The following is a 16493-nucleotide window of genomic DNA, read 5'->3' on the forward strand; positions in this document are numbered from 1 at the left end:
CATCTCTCCTAGGGAGAAAACCCCTACCTTTTGATCTCTGACTGGTTCTTTAGACATGAATAGACTGGGATCCCTATCCTACTTTTCCTTTACTTCAAAAACTAGGGATGATTCGGAACTACTCTGCACCCATACACTACCTTCTATTGAATCGACTAAGTGGACACCTAGTCAGGCAAGCTGATGAACTTCTAGAACTAACTTCTTCTTACTATCCTCGACATGAGTAATACTACCCATAGACATTCTACTAAGAGCGTTGACCACTATATTGACCTTGCTTAGATGATACAGGACAATCATGTCATAGTCTTTCAACAACTCCAACCACCTTCTCTGTCGGAGGTTTAGGTCTTTCTGAGAGAATATATACTGCAGGCTCTTATGGTCTATGAATACATTAACATGCACATAATTCAAATAGTGCCTCCAAATTTTTAATGAAAACACTACTACTACAAGCATAAGGTCATGAGTAGGATAGTTCTTCTTATAGGGTTTAAGCTGCCTAGAGGCATAGGCTATGACCTTATCTCTCTACATTAGAACATCCCCAAAGACAACTCTGCAGGCATCATAATACACCAAAAAGTCATCTGAACCACCCGATAAGGTAAAAAATAGAGCTATAATTAGTTGAGTCTTCAACTCTTGAAAACTCTTCTCACAAGAATCTGACAACTGGAATTTTACTTTCTTTTAAGTCAATCTTGACATAGGGGATGTAATAGATGAAAATCCCTCAAGGAACCATCGGTAATAGCTAGAAAAACCTAAGAAACTCTTGATATCTGATGAAGAGATGGTCTTGGGCCAGTTTCTCACTACTTCAGTCTTTTGGGGATCAACTCTAATGCCATCACCAGAAATTATATGGCCGAGGACAACTACTGACCTTAGCCAAAATTTGCACTTACTAAATTTGGTGAATAACTGATGAATTCTGAGAGACAGCAATACTATTTTGAGATGCTCTGCATGATTATGTTGACTGGGGAGTAGACGAGAATGTCATCTATGAAGACTATGAAAAACATGTCCAAGTACTGCTTGAACACAAGGTTCATCATGTCCATGAAGGCTGCTGGAGTATTGGTAAGACCAAAGGATATGACTAAGAATTTGAAGTAACCATATCGAGTTCTAAAAGTATTTTGGGGATGTCACACTCCCTGACTCTAAGCTTATGATAGCCTAATATGAGGTCTATCTTAGAGAAGTAACTAGCACCCTAAATTTGGTCAAACATGTCATCGATTCTGGGACGTGGATACTTGTTCTTGACCATGACTTTATTTAACTGATGATAGTCAATGCATATTCTGATAAAAGCATCTTTCTTACGCATGAATAAAATTGGTGTGCCCCACGGGACACACTGGGTCTGATTAATCGCTTATATAGGAGATACTTTAACTGTTTTTTTAATTCTCTAAGTTATGTTGGATACATTCTATATAGTATAATAGATATGGGCTGAGTATCTAAAAGAATATAAATTCTAAAATCAATTTCTCTTTCAAGAAAAACTCCGGGAAGATCATCGAGAAACACATCTGGGAATTCATATACTACTGACACTGACTCAAGAGTAAGGGTTTCTAAAATAAATCCTTGGACTCCAACTAGATGGTAGACACATCCCTTAGATATTATTTTTCTAGCCCGAAGGTAAGAAACAAACTGACCCCTAAGTGCTGAAGTACTAACCCTCCACTCTAAGATGGGTTCATTTGGAAACTAAAACTGGACAATTCTATTTCTATAGTCGACTAAGGCATAGCAGGAATAAAGATAATCTATGTTGAGAATAACATCAAAATCAGTCATCTCTAATTTGACTAAGTCTGCTGAAGTGATTTTATGAGATATCATAACTGGGAAGTTTCTGTATACATGCCTGGCTATGATGGATTTACCCACTGAGGTAGAGACTAAGAAAGGCTCTACTAGAATTTTGGGACTGACTCCAAAATCAATAGCTATATATGGAGTAACAAAGGACAAAGAAGTTTTGGGATCTAGCAAACCATAAACATGGAAATGGAAAACATGCAACGTACCAATGAACATATCAGGAGAACTCTCCTGATCCTATCAGGACTGAAGAGCATAGAGTCTATTTAGGTGTTGCCCACTGGTGGCACTGAAAGTGGCACCCTGCTGATTCTGGTGACCGGACTAAGCTGGGGTTTCTGACCTTAAAAACTTGACTGAGGACAATCTATGACTATGTGGCCTATATTGATACATCTAAAACACACATCACTACCTCTACAGATACCCTAGTGGCTTCTGCCATACCTCTAACAAAGGAGATTGGTTTGGGCACAACTAACACTGCCCCGGGGTTTAGGGCCTGGTGCCCTATCCCTATTGCCGTCTCTGAATTTATCATAGGAGCACTGGCTTAGGATGGAGCTGGGACTAAAGATTTTGGGTAGAACTAAGAACAATTCCCACCCTCTGATATAGGTTGAGCAAAGTTGATACTACTTGTTCTCTCTCTTTTGCTCTCCCTCTACTTCTTTTTTTTCTTATCCTTCTCTATCTGCTGCGAATGGACCATGAGCTTGTATATGTCTATTTCCTACACTCCTTCACCACAGTGCTAGACACCCCTAACACAAACTTACTTATTCGGGATCTATTATCTGCCACTACATGAGGAGTATATCTAGCTAATTAAGTAAACTTGAGAGAATACTCTTTTACTATCATATTGCCCTGCTTCAAATTGATAAATTCTAGAACCCTTGCTTTTCTGAACTCCAGTGGGAAGAACCTATCTAGAAAAGCAGTGGCAAACTCCATCCACTCTATGGGCTCTGTATCTGCGGCCCTCTCTACTTTCAACTGTTTAAGCCATGAGTGATCTACATCCTATAATTAAAATACAACTAAAGCACTCTCAATTGTAGTTACCCCCATAATATCAGTAACCTTCTGCAACCTGATCAAGAAATTCCTGAGGGTCCTCATCTGACTTTGACTTGATAAATGATGGAGGGTTCAAGCGGGTAAAGTCCTGAATCCTGGCAGCAGCAGTATTGGCCACTAGGTTGGCTGGAACGACAGATGGGTATTCATTCTGGGCTGTCACAGAATGAGCTAGGGTGGTTAAGGATGCTCTGAACTCAGCTTGGGAGACGTATTTATCCAGTGGATCAGGCCGAATGGGTTGGGGTTCTGGATGATCTCCTGGTCCTCTTCCCTTAGTCCTCTTTACAGGTATATTTCTAGAAACGAAATATAAAAGATTAGATTGAAATCTTAACTGGATGTCATTCTCATTCGCCCATCATGAATACTAAAAGAAGGGAAACTTTTCCTAAAACATCTCATGGCCTTCTGTCTAAAAGTATGGCGCACAATACATCCATGCACAAAAATATACTATATGTTCTTTTAGATTTTCTAGGACTCCATTGAACCTTAGGAACTAATACCAACTTTGTAACACCCTGAGTTTGTACCTCAGATGCTACACGGTGCTCATAATCCCGAACGACCACAAGCTAACCCATGACTGGTACCTGTTGTAATAACTGAATAACAATAATACTAAAATATGTAGAAATTAGGCAAAAAACTATCCATAAGGTTCAATACTATAAATAATATTGAATATGGTATCACAATACCAAAATTGAACATCAACACTAAAAACTGAATAATTTTCTAAAAATACACTAGTCTAAAAAGCCTCTAAACTGTATGAACTTTGGAGTTGATGGGACAAGTCCCCAACTAAGTCTGAGTACTAAAAATAAACTGAAATGCTAAAATAAATGATCACTTCGTCAAACTATGAAGATTCACCACTAACTCTGTTTGCTGAGAGTCTGAACTGCTAAGGGTGTCAAGAGCCCGTGCATCTGAACCTATGATATAAGACATAATATTGCCATAGAAAAGCATGCATCATTACTTTGAATGTAATGATATGCTCAGTGAGGTAGGCCAAAATGCATGGGTTCATATGCTTGAACAATACTAACTGAATATCATGAGTATGACTGAATGAGAGTACATGCATGAATATGTAAATTGTACTAAGATGGTAATATTACTGAATACTGGATTACTGGAAACTGAATGATTATATCTGATAGTCTTGATTCTATGGAACTACACTGAGTCCCAAACAAAACTGAGAGACTGCATCTAACAATTTTGAATCTGCAAAACTAAACTGAGTTCCATACTAAGATTGAATCTGAAACTAAAACTGTGGGAAGTAATCATCTAAGCGACATACACCTTCTCTAATAGATTTTGGGTTCAACGTATAACCCCAGTTGGAAGGGTGTCAATACCATGCCATGGGTAAGGACAAGTGATGAGTCACCCTCATCTAGCAGGTACTCTAAATGAGAGCTGTGATACCCTCAACTGGCAGGTATATCACCTCATCAACCCTCAATCGGTAGGTTGATGTCTCAACCTATGCTTTCTACATAGTTCTGCAATGCAAGGACTACTTCTAAGGATTTTACCCAATACTGGCAAGTGAGTCATTATCCTTGGGTTCACTCAGTGCTAAATCCTACTCCTAACTGAATAGACACTGGACTAAATTATAAACTGTACTGGGCTAGACTAAACTATTACTGATCGTACTGCATAACTAAACTAAATTGATTTTACTAAACTAAGCGATACTAATTCTGAGTTCACTGAGTTTTTCCTAAGTTCTGTAACTAACTGTATTCTACCGATCGAGACATGACTGATTCTACTCTGCGATAGACCATGTCTCTAAACAAGAAGCTAAATTATCGGGTATTAAATACCCCCAGGACTTGATAGTATAAACTTAAAAGCCATGGCATAATATTGAGCCATGGAAATTAACTACTTAATCATCATTCATTTATTTAGTTATTCAAGCAAACACTTTCATGACATGAACTTGCATACATTCTAACATGATATAATTTCACAATTCAATTCACATGGACAATTCATCAAACACTTGTGGGGCACAATATATGCACTTAATACTAACACAAGATATAGGCATCATGATTCAATTCCAATTACACAATTCCAAGAGTTTCAAAATGGATTCATATGATAAAGCACACATATTAATTAACTCTACAGGAATTTTGTATTAAATCATGAATACACTTTAATTCAAATCATGGAAATCATAATATAACTCTACATGAACTTTAAAAAAGTTTCTTTGACTCCAAGGGTGGAAGGAACCCTTGGATAAACACTTCACATACCTTAGTTGGTGATTCTTGAAAATTAAAGGTGGAATTTTGAGCCTTGAGTTTGAATTTTCACCTAGGGTTTTTGTTCTTGTGCAATTTGTGAAAGAATGAATATAACTTTCTAAAAGAGGGCTAAATTTTGTGTTATGGGGGCTAAAGGGCATGAGGAAAAGACTTAATTAACCATAAGGATGCAGCTTTTTAATTACTGGAAAATTGAATCATCAACGTATAGGCTGACACACTGCGTCATTGGCATCGATGTGATAGACAACACGCCATGTCGGGTTCTCATCGTTTCACTGAAAATTGCACTAAGGTAAGGGAAAAATTATCAGTCGACGCGATGGACAATGCAATGCATCAAGATCGCGTCGACTCACTATTTTGGTCATTCAAACATGATCTAAACGAGATTCAAAAAATCCAAAACTTGTTCGAAAATACCTATTGACATTCCTGATCATGAATTAACTCAAATATCAACATTTAATGGACATAAAGGTCGCAAAATGAGACTTTCAACTTTCAAAGGCTAAAATAACACTAAGTCTGAATACTTAGCTAGAATTTTTCTAAGTCTTGGACCCCTTAGTAAGTTTAAAGGACTGAATGAAGCTAAGAATTTTGCGGGGGTCTTACACCCATACTCTTTGTTTTGCTTTTAAGACACACCTGGAAAGTTCTAAACATCACATGCAACAAGGAATATACAAACTACTAACACGCATATAGAATATGTTCAACTCGAGTAGGATCATCATGGACTCTGAACTAAACAATCACATGAATTCAACTTTAAGACAATAAGTACAGGAGTCATAATGTGTGTCAAAAGAAGTAATTCAAATAATAAACATGATTTTACAAGAAAAACACTTGCACCATATAGTCAAATATAGCACCAACGAGACATCTTACTTATTCCTGGCCAAAAAAATTTTAAAAGAATCCTGAAAATTAAAATTTCCTAGCCCACCCCACAGTTAAAAATCTACTTTGTTCCCAAAGTACACTTAAAACTAGAGATAGAAATACTCCCTAAGGCCTCTAGGCCTATAGTCGCATCTTTACATATCAAGGGAGTTTGGGGACCCCACACTTAGTCTTTGACATACTTCTTAGCTCAGGTTTTCTGATACTCAAACTTTCCATCAACCTATGACTCAACAAAAGCAACAACTAGTGAAGTAAAAACTAAAAATATTGAAAATAAAAAGTATGTTACTTGGGTTGTCTCCTAAGAAGCGCCTGATTTAGTGTCGTGGAATGACCCAATAAACTTTTTCCTCTACCTTAAGAATTTGAATTTTATCCCCAACTTCACATCCATATTTTTCCATCGATCATAGGGTGGTGGTACAAATATTAAGGAATTGAGTAATAGAATGTGCATGGTAAACCCCTCATTCTTGAAGTGAGGTGTGTTTTATGTTGCTTAACTAGTGTAAAATTAATAATATAGGATGCTTGTTCCTCATCTTTAAACCCTCCCACTATTTCAGACGATTCCACTGATAAGACATTATCTAAACATAATGTATAAAAGTACTTTAAATGAGGCTCAACCAATCCCACTTCAAAATTTTCACTATCCACAATACCCTCTCTCATATTCACCTTCTTAATTACAGACTCAAAAGAAAGATGGCATTTGACTAAGTGTGTTTCTTGTGTTTGTTTCACAAATTGGCTAGTTTCCTCCTTTGCTTTACTCAACCTCTGTGAAGATAGTAGTGGTGGTATATCCTTAACCTATTCAACAATTTTAGTTTCTGAGTACTCAACCTTCCTCGAATTATCAGTAACTTTATTTGTAACTGGTTAGGGAGTCAACTCCGCATCGACCCTCTAAGTTCTCTTTTGAGCATTACCCTCAAACATGAATGAATTAGGATTAGCTCAACATATATCTATAGAGTGATACATGTTTCCACAAACCACACACCAACTTATGGTCTACTGCATAGGACCTAAATAAGCAGGTCCCCTCCAAACGGTTGCATCAAAATTTGGACAAAAAGTCTCATAGTAGGGTCCTCCATAAAAATAAGAAGAATCATATCACTCAAAAACCATCTATCCTAGGCTACCATGTCAAGAAGTATGATAACAGAAAATAAAAGAAAATAAAAAGAAAAAATACAAAACAATGTACAACACAATATAGCTAAACTAAAAATAAGATAGTTGCCTAATTATAAGTCCCCGGCAATGACACCAAAAACTTGATAGTCCCTAAGCGTGCACACAAGTGTATGTGGTCAACCAGGTAATTTGGTGGCCTTAAAGAAAGATGAATATCGATCCCACAGGGACTAGTTCCAACAATTACTCAAATTCTCTTTCACTTATAGAGATTAACTTGATTCAAGGTAACAAAAAAGAGTTTGTGATTGGTAAACTAATAAAACTAAACTAAACTGTATGTAAAGTAAAAGACTTAGGACAATTAATAGAGTAAAGCCCAGGGTTAAAGCACTATAAATAATCCTACTACCTTATTGAACTTTATTCATTAAATCTCTTATGTTGGTTGTTTATTCATTGGGTTTATCACATGATCATGACATCCCAACCTCTAATTATCTACCTAACTTGGACATTACAACTACATCATTGAGCGGGGATGTAATAATCCAATTAAGTACTTAAAGCTATCATCCTACATTTGAACCAAGAAAGGCTTCTATTTACATCCCTTTCCTAGACGCTAATTCAAATTCCTTATTTCATAAAAGAATAAGATTCTTACTTTTCTCATCCCTACGTTCTATCTTCCTATTCCCCCTCCCGAGATCACAACATTTACAATATATGTATTATAAGGTTAGCAACTCCTTTAAATAGTTAATACAAGGATAAACAAATAATCAAATATGATAAGAAAATAAAATGAAATCAAGTCAAAATTATAGTAGGAATGTTCTTATGATTAACCCTAGAAAGAGAGTGTTTAGCCACTAATCGACATAATCAAGATCTAAATACTTGAATACATAATCAAATCTATTAAAAAGATAAATTAAAGAACAAAAACCCTAAATAATGTTCTTAGTAGCCCCTCTCAATTCTCCAAGATGTCCAAGGGTGAATTACATAGTGTTTAAACTGGCGTATTTATAGTTGTGCAATTTTTAGCCAGTTAGGAATGGAGGAATATCGCGGGCTTGGGAGAACCGGATTGGAAGCAGTGTCATGGGCTCTATTTCTCCACTCCAAGGCATGTTTTGTGGGCTCTAGTGCACTGCTATGGCTGAGTCATTGCCCCCTCATCGCCTGCACTCACTGGATTGTGCTATTAGCTCTTAAATTCTTTGAATTTTTCCTCCGCTTCTCCCATGCCTTGTGGTGTTGTTTTTCCTTGATTTCCAGCTTTATCAACATCAAAATATCATTAAAAAAGACTCATTAAGTCGCCTATAACATCAAAAATGAAGCATTAGAGTTCAACACAACACAACATCAAGAACTACAAGCTAGAAACTCAAATGAAGCACTAGTCTCGACTACTTTACGCTTTACATATTGTTGACTCTTGGCTCATTTCAATTGAAATTTTTAAACTATAAATAAGGTTTCCCATACATAATCACACATTCAATTCATAAGGAATTCATTATATATGTTAGAATCCATCGAGATCAACTAGAACGATAACTAGCTAAAGCTGGTAAACCTAGTTTTCTTATCTAGACTCTAAATGATCAATTTAAGTCCAAAAATATTTGAAAACACTTTTAAATATTGTAATAACATTCTTAACAACTTAGATTATTGTTTAGATTATCATTAACACATGAATAACATAATAAGTCCTCAAAACAAGGCTCAATAAGCTAGAATAATGATACTGGAGTGTATAAATACACCCAGTATAAAGTGTGCACCACCTCTATCCTATAGGAAGTATGATTGTTCTTTATATGGTGGTCTAGATGTACATTGGATTGATTGTCTAAATACCCCTCTCCTATTTATGCTAACAAAAATTATTGTTCTTCTTATAATTTTAATAGGTCTCATGATGTGATAAATGAAGAATAATATGCTGGATACAATGGTGTCGAAGTAATGCTTCTAACTATCTATGATCAGGTGACTACAATAGAGGAGAATATGAATCTCTTGTATCAATCCATGGTGGCATTTGGAAAGAAAAGTAAAAAGGAAGAAGAAGTGGAGACCAAACTTTCAAGTTCCATGAATATGCCAAATCTCCAAAATGATTTTGATAAAGAAGCGATATCAAGCCATATGGATAATCCAAAAATGTGTGAGCTTTATGTTAATAAATTCTTCGTGATTGGCCAATCAACCAAACAAAATATAATAAGGGATGAAAAAATTAGAGAAATAGTACTAGAGTTGAATGGAAAAGACAAGAAAATCCTTTATGAAGACTTTGGAGATAAAGTACAAAATCCTTATATTTTAGAGTTTGTCATTCTATAAGGGGAAAATGGCATCCCTCACTTGAAATCCAATAAGTGAAAAATCTAATGTTTTACTAGTGGCTTATTGATGTTCTCACCAATATCCAATGAGCCAACTCAGAAGTTTGATATGAATTTTGGTAAAAGGTTTAAGTCTTTAAAGTAGTGAGATAGAAGTAGTATTGTTGTGCCCCCACCTTTTCCCCATGTACCTCGAGGATGTATCGATCAAAAGTTGGTGCGTCAATTCAAATCTTCTAAATGGAGACATAAATAATTATTATAAGGGTATCATGCTGTGATATTATATCAAGCAATTGATGGGAGGCAACCCATTATTTTTATGTTTGCACCATGTATTTTTGAATAAGTCACGTAATTTTGATGTTCTACCAATGTTTCGGACAAACTAGAAGGCAAAAATAGCGGAATACCATATTTAAAAGTCTAGAAGCCATGCAAAAATCCCAATGTGGCTCAAGGATCACGATCATAGTATCGTGATCGCCCTAACTGTGTCACGATAACGATACTGTGTTCAGCTATCAACATGGATATCAATGCAGTTTCAGGGATCCCTTTTCCCTTTCTTATGCTTCTTTGTTATGTAGTGAGATCTCTACAAGTGTTTTAGTTGGGGTGTGGGTCTTCCTTTGTTTGCGTACACATTGGTTTCCACTACTTCAACATAGCTCACACAAAGTATGGAAATTTTATGAGTTGATTATTTTCATTTTTATATTTCTATTACTTTAGTAGTGATGTTGGACTAACCTTTCCCTATGATAGATTGAGGGATGATATTCTTAGGGAATAATCATCATATGATTGGATTTTGAGTCATAGATGCAGGGGAAATCTGAGTAACCGTGGCATTATATATTTGGGATTGCCAATATTCCTATGACGAAGTTTGAGTAGCCATATGGTATACCCTTATGAGAGCCAAAATATGAGATGAAAGTTTTGTTTGGTGCCATAAATAGCCAATCTTTCATGGTAAGAATGTGAATCAAACACCTCCCTTCGTAAAAAAAAAATAAATTAAAACCAAGTGCTTGGACGTGAAATTTTTTGTAACAATACTTTACCTTTTTTTTGTGACTTTGAATTCTTTAGTTTGTAGTATATGTTAAATGTTTGTTTTGTCTTTAGTAGGAAATGCAATTAATCCACCTTGAAAAGTTTGCATGCCATGTTCGGTGAGCATAATTGTGTAACTCTCATTCATACTTGTATCATCTAGAACTCACCCCGTTAGTCTTTGAAGTCTAATTATGATTAGTCTTTGTTGGTGAAATAATCTTAGGCCTTCTTTGTGAATATAGGAACCTACTTTAGCCAAAATAGCCTACCCGTACATAGAATAATATCCTTAGTTACCTATTTTGAGCTTTCAAGCCTTCCTTTGGCAACCACATTACAAGCCTAGAACCATTTAACGTTTATCCCCCTTTTGAACCCTACCCTTATTTAAATTAAAACAATGAAACTTGAGGCCAAAATCCTAAGTTGGGGGTTATAAGTGTTGAAAGAGGTGACCTTGGGCCATGATTTTTAAGTGGAAGCCTAAAAAGGATAACAAGAAAGAAAGTGAAAAAGTGAAAAAGAAGGGAATCATCAAAAGAAGGAATAGCTTAGATTGAAAAAGAAATAGTAGAATAGAAAGTTCTTTCAAAGAGATGAATAAATCAAAATACTGAAGTTAGGCATGTTTTAATTTTGGAAACAAATGAAGTGGTCCATGGTCAAAAGTGGGTTGAATAGTGTAAAGTAGATGTTCAAGGAGGGTGTAGTAACTTTGTTCCTAAATTATAGAATACCCTTCCCAAGCCTACGTTACAAGCTTGAAAAAGCCCTTCGAGATCTCCAACCAAGTGTATTCATAGTAGTGGCAATTGAAAATAAGGGCAAACATATGGTATGGTATTTGTTACCATTGAGAGAGTCTTTGTGAGAGTGAGTATTTGCACTTAAATACCTTGTTTCTTAATAGATAATTTGGTGTGGGAGTTTTCCTTCTTGTGAGGAGGCATGTATACTAATTAAAGACGGTGAAATTATCATCTTCTAAAAAATAAGGCAAAAAAATGTAGTGGAATTGCTATCGACAAAGAGTCATTTCTAGAGAATTAGTGATTATTGCATTATTTTTCTTCAATGTCTTTTGCATCTTTGAGATTGTTCTTCATGTTGAGGGGAGTTGTGAGAATAGATTTTCCCATGCTTGAGAGATACTTGTTGGTATTAATCAAGTTTGAAGTCATTCGGATCATTTGATCATATAAATGGGCTTACAATTTCATAGTTTCATTGAGTAAGAAGTAATGTTACTTGAGTACAAGCTAAGGTTTAAGTTGGGGGTGTTGATGAGTGGAAAATTTGCCACTCATTGATGCCCAAATTCATATACATTACTATGATTTAATTATGCAAATGAGACTAATTATCCACTTAAAATGCATTAATTTCTAACTTTGCTGATATTGTAGGGCTTATGATGAAAATTAGTTGAAATAAAGTTGAAAGGAAAAGAAAATGGAAAAAAGGAACAAGAGCTGGAAATCAGGCAACCTCATTTAACGCTATCATGGTTCAAGGATCGTGATTGCGATCAATCAACTATGGTAAAAAATGGCAATCACGATCAGCATCTATGTGATCTTAGAATCATGAATGTTACCCAAATATCGCAATCAAATGGAGTGGGAGAGTGTCCAAGGGAAATTTCATAAATGCGCACAACTGAACCCAAGTCTTTAAATGGCCTAAACCCTTTCATAATTAGATTTTATCATTTATCCATTTTTTTACCCAGTATTAATTTTATCATCTTGGAGAGACTATTATACTAATCATAAGCTAAGAATATATTAGAGTAGCTCCTAAGAAAAGGATTTGTAAATTTTTATTTAAATTTAAACTTTTGGTTTGCATTCTCTTTATCTTTCATGAATTAATTTGGTGGAAATTTTGGTATATCTTTATTTACTATCTTTATGGATAGAAAAATCTTCCTCATGTGGTTATGCTTATGAGTGGTGCTTGGTATTTGTGACACTTTAATTGTTCGTGACCAAAGCATGTGATGAAAGTTGAAGAGTTAAAGCTTGGTTGCAAGTGTTGGAAGTCCTGGCACTTACCTATGTCAATATATGGACCACATGCAGCATATGTGGTTTATGTCAGACTAAGGTGACTAGAGGAAGTGAAGATCCCAAGATTAAAAAAGTTGACAAATAACTTCTGGCACTTACCAATGTCAACATGTGGACAGCAGCACATGTGGGTAAGGTAAGCATCAGAAGTTCAAACTCCCAAGTAAAGAAGATGTAGGAAATTTTTTTCTAGACATATAGGTGTCTACATGCGCTCAGCCTCAGGCCGCATGTGGCACATGCACCCAAGGCCAGGCCGTATATGGATACTAGGTGTTTACATGCGCCCAACCTTAAGCCGCATGTGGCACATGTACCCAAGGCCTGGCCGCGTGTGGACACCATATATAGCCATCGACCCTTTTTTTGTATATTTCGTCTGGGATTTTATTTTATGATATCCTCATGAACTATAAATACCCGTATGTGTTTTTTAGTACACATTACGCACTCTTGATACTTACAAACATATTTTGATTTTGAGATTCGATTTTGGTCTTGGAATTCTATTGTATTGATTTTGGTTGATTAATTCAGTTTAAACTTTGGGGATTTTACCTGTGATTATTGTTATTTCATCTTGTTCTTTCAATCATGAATGTAGTTGATTATATCACAAGCCTGAGCGGCTAAAACCCCTTAGCTAGGGTTGTGGAAACCCTAGTGTATTAACAAAGTAGGGGAAGTGCTATTGTTGTTTTGAACCGATACCCATGCATGCTTTGTATTTACTTTACTTTAATATATCTTATCAGTTGAAAATGTTAGGATCCGGCCTATATTGTTGGTACTTACTCCAAAAGTGGAGTAGTGACTAGGAAAAGATAATTATAACAGTAATTTGATGTTTAACTGTCGATCCACACTACTAGATATTATCTTAGCAAGATGGTTATTTATCATCTAATAACTAGAGACTCAAAAGGTACTAGTTCACTGGGATCAGGATAAGGGTTAGTAAGCGACATCCTGAGACTCAAAAGGTAAAGATTGAAATTCATCTACTTGTCCAAAATACTATAGATGGTACATAACTTATCAAATTCTGCATCCAAGGTATCGGGTTGGTTCAATAAAACACAATATGCCTATGGAGTTGATAAGCCTAGGGACAACACAATCCTAATGTTCACCAACGACTAATTACAACCAAAGTTGATATTCACCACTTATTCAATATTGCTACTTAAAACCACCCATTTACTTTTCTAGTTTTGCCCATTGACTAGAATAGCTGAGAGCTACAATTTCATGTATTTCCTTAGGATTTGGACATAACCTTTATTGGTTTACTATATTTTGCAATGACCACATAACCTTAAGAGTGAAGGTGTATCTTGGGTTTTATTAGAGTACCCAACCCTATCCTTCGACACACAACATATGGCATCAAGTTGATACTAGCATCAAGGCCACATAATGCCTTTTCAAATTTATGCATACCGATGGTTCAAGGGATTGTAAATGTACCGAGGTCCTCCTGTTTCTCTACCATGATGTTTGACATGATAGTATTACAGCTATGCATCACTTCTATAGTCTCATATTCCACAAGTTGCTTTTTGGACATCAAGATCTGTATGGACGTAGCATATCTCGGGATCTCTTAAAGCGCTTCTAATAATGCGATATGGATTGAGAGATTGCTAAGTTTTGCAAGGAACTTTGTGAACTTGGTTTTGTCATCTTTCTTCTTTAACCTTTGAGGAAAGGGTGGAGGGATTTTAATTGGTGGCAATGGAAAACTTTGAGATTCATTCATTGTTTGCTCACCATCATCGATCAATTTAGGAGTCTCCTCCATATCACCCTTTTTTCAATGACCATCGGTTCCTCATCACCCACATTATGAGACTTTGTGGTATCATCATTGGACCACTTTCTATTTGTACTTTCTTCTTTCTCGATAGAATTCTCATCAACCTCAACCACATTTTTATCAAGATTTCTGCCACTACTAGTGAAGATTGTCATAACATGGGCATCATTATTTGGATTGACCACTGTTTCACTAGGTAGACCTCCTATTTTCCTAGCATTAAGTTGGGTTGAAATTTGGCCAACTTGTATTTCATATTAATTAATGGAAGCTGAATTAAATGTGACCATTTGGTTTAATTGAGAGATGTTACTTTTTATTTTTCTTACTATCTTGTTAGTGCCTTTAACATGAATCAAAATATGGGAAAAGACATCCTCGGTTTTGAATTTTTTTGGATCTACGAAGCTTGGTTCTTTGTCCTTAACATGATCTTGAGAGGTAAAATACCTATCATATCCTCTCTCCTTGTCCCTCCAATCTTTTTGTCTATCCCTATCTCGCTATTGCACCAATCTCGATCTCGCTCTCAACCATTCAAACCTTGATTCCCGTTTTGCCTTTGTAGGTGGGGTCGAAACCCTCTAGATAGTTTTCCAAGAACCTTATCTCTTCATCGAGTGCCTTATATTCCTCTTCATCAAAAGTTTTGACATCTTGAGAGGAAATGGTATTAAGCACTTTAGAAGGCTCTCCCATCAATGTTGGCCATATTTTCATTTCTCTTATTGTGTTTCTTTCTTTGATCTTTGTTGACATAAGATGTGGTGGGGGACCCTACGTCTACTTTGGATTCCCGAGTGTGCCATCCCCAATTTTCCTTAGTGACTTGCTTAAGCAGATTTGTTGCAACACCATATGACAATTTCATAAGAGAACCACCTGATGCAATGTCCACCACCATCTTGTTAAGTTGGTTGAATTCCCTATAAAATATTGTGAGAGCATCTTCTATGGGACTTCATGGATTGGGCATTTTATGAGTTTGTCATTGAACCTTTGCCACACCTCATATAAGGGCTCACCACTATGTTGACAAAAATTTGTGATTTTGTCTCTTCGTTGTTGCATTATAGACAAAGGAAAATATATATCCAAAAAGACCTCTATAAGTTTGACCCAGGATGTAATAGACCTGATGGTTAGAGATCTCAACTACAAAATAGCTTCACCCATTAAGGAGAATAGGAAAAGCCTCGAATGAATCGACTCTTAAGTAATATAGGCAATATCAAATGGGGCACACACCTCAATGAATTTTTTCAAATCTAGGTTTGCATCTTCATATACTTGACCCCGAATAGACCTTTCATTTGTATCATGTGGAGCATCATACTTGTGGCATGGAATACTCTATTTCCCTCAGTCGGTGGGATGCAGATTGCATTCGCACACCCTGCATCATTAAGATGATCCTCATCCTTAATATTTCCATGAAATAAGCCTTCATTGCTCCCATTGTAGATCATGGTGTCTTGATTACTATGAAAATATCCTAACCAAATAACAAAAACAACAAATAAGGTAAACAAAAGAACTACGATTAACCAAAGTTCACTAACAACACCGCGATAGAGAAAACTAAGCTTCCCTCCCCGACAATGGCTCAATTTTTTATAAGAAAACTAAACTTCCCTCCCCGACAATGGCTCAATTTTTTATAACGCTCAACTTACACCATTATTTCAATTCAAGGCAGTCGATGTCATTATATACTCAACATGAATCGAGGTTGAATCCTCGAGGAGTGCAAGCTAGCTCTCAATACCTATGCATGTTGAGAGTTAACTATGTGTTAACTCATAATGTAAGACTAAAAAAAATATGAAAGTATATTAGGAGGTTTGAATGT

General features: G+C 36.0%; 1 non-coding gene across 1 annotated transcript; it reads left to right on the top strand.

Moving 5' to 3' along the window:
* Nucleotides 1-15600: 15600 nt before the first annotated feature.
* On the top strand, nucleotides 15601-15706 carry LOC124886253. Its single transcript, XR_007043339.1, has one exon. It is a non-coding gene; the product is annotated as a small nucleolar RNA R71 (small nucleolar RNA).
* The last annotated feature ends 787 nt before the right edge of the window (nucleotides 15707-16493 follow it).

The sequence above is a fragment of the Capsicum annuum genome, chromosome 7 (genome assembly GCF_002878395.1).
Source record: "Capsicum annuum cultivar UCD-10X-F1 chromosome 7, UCD10Xv1.1, whole genome shotgun sequence".
In the NCBI taxonomy this organism is placed as follows: Eukaryota; Viridiplantae; Streptophyta; class Magnoliopsida; order Solanales; family Solanaceae; genus Capsicum; species Capsicum annuum.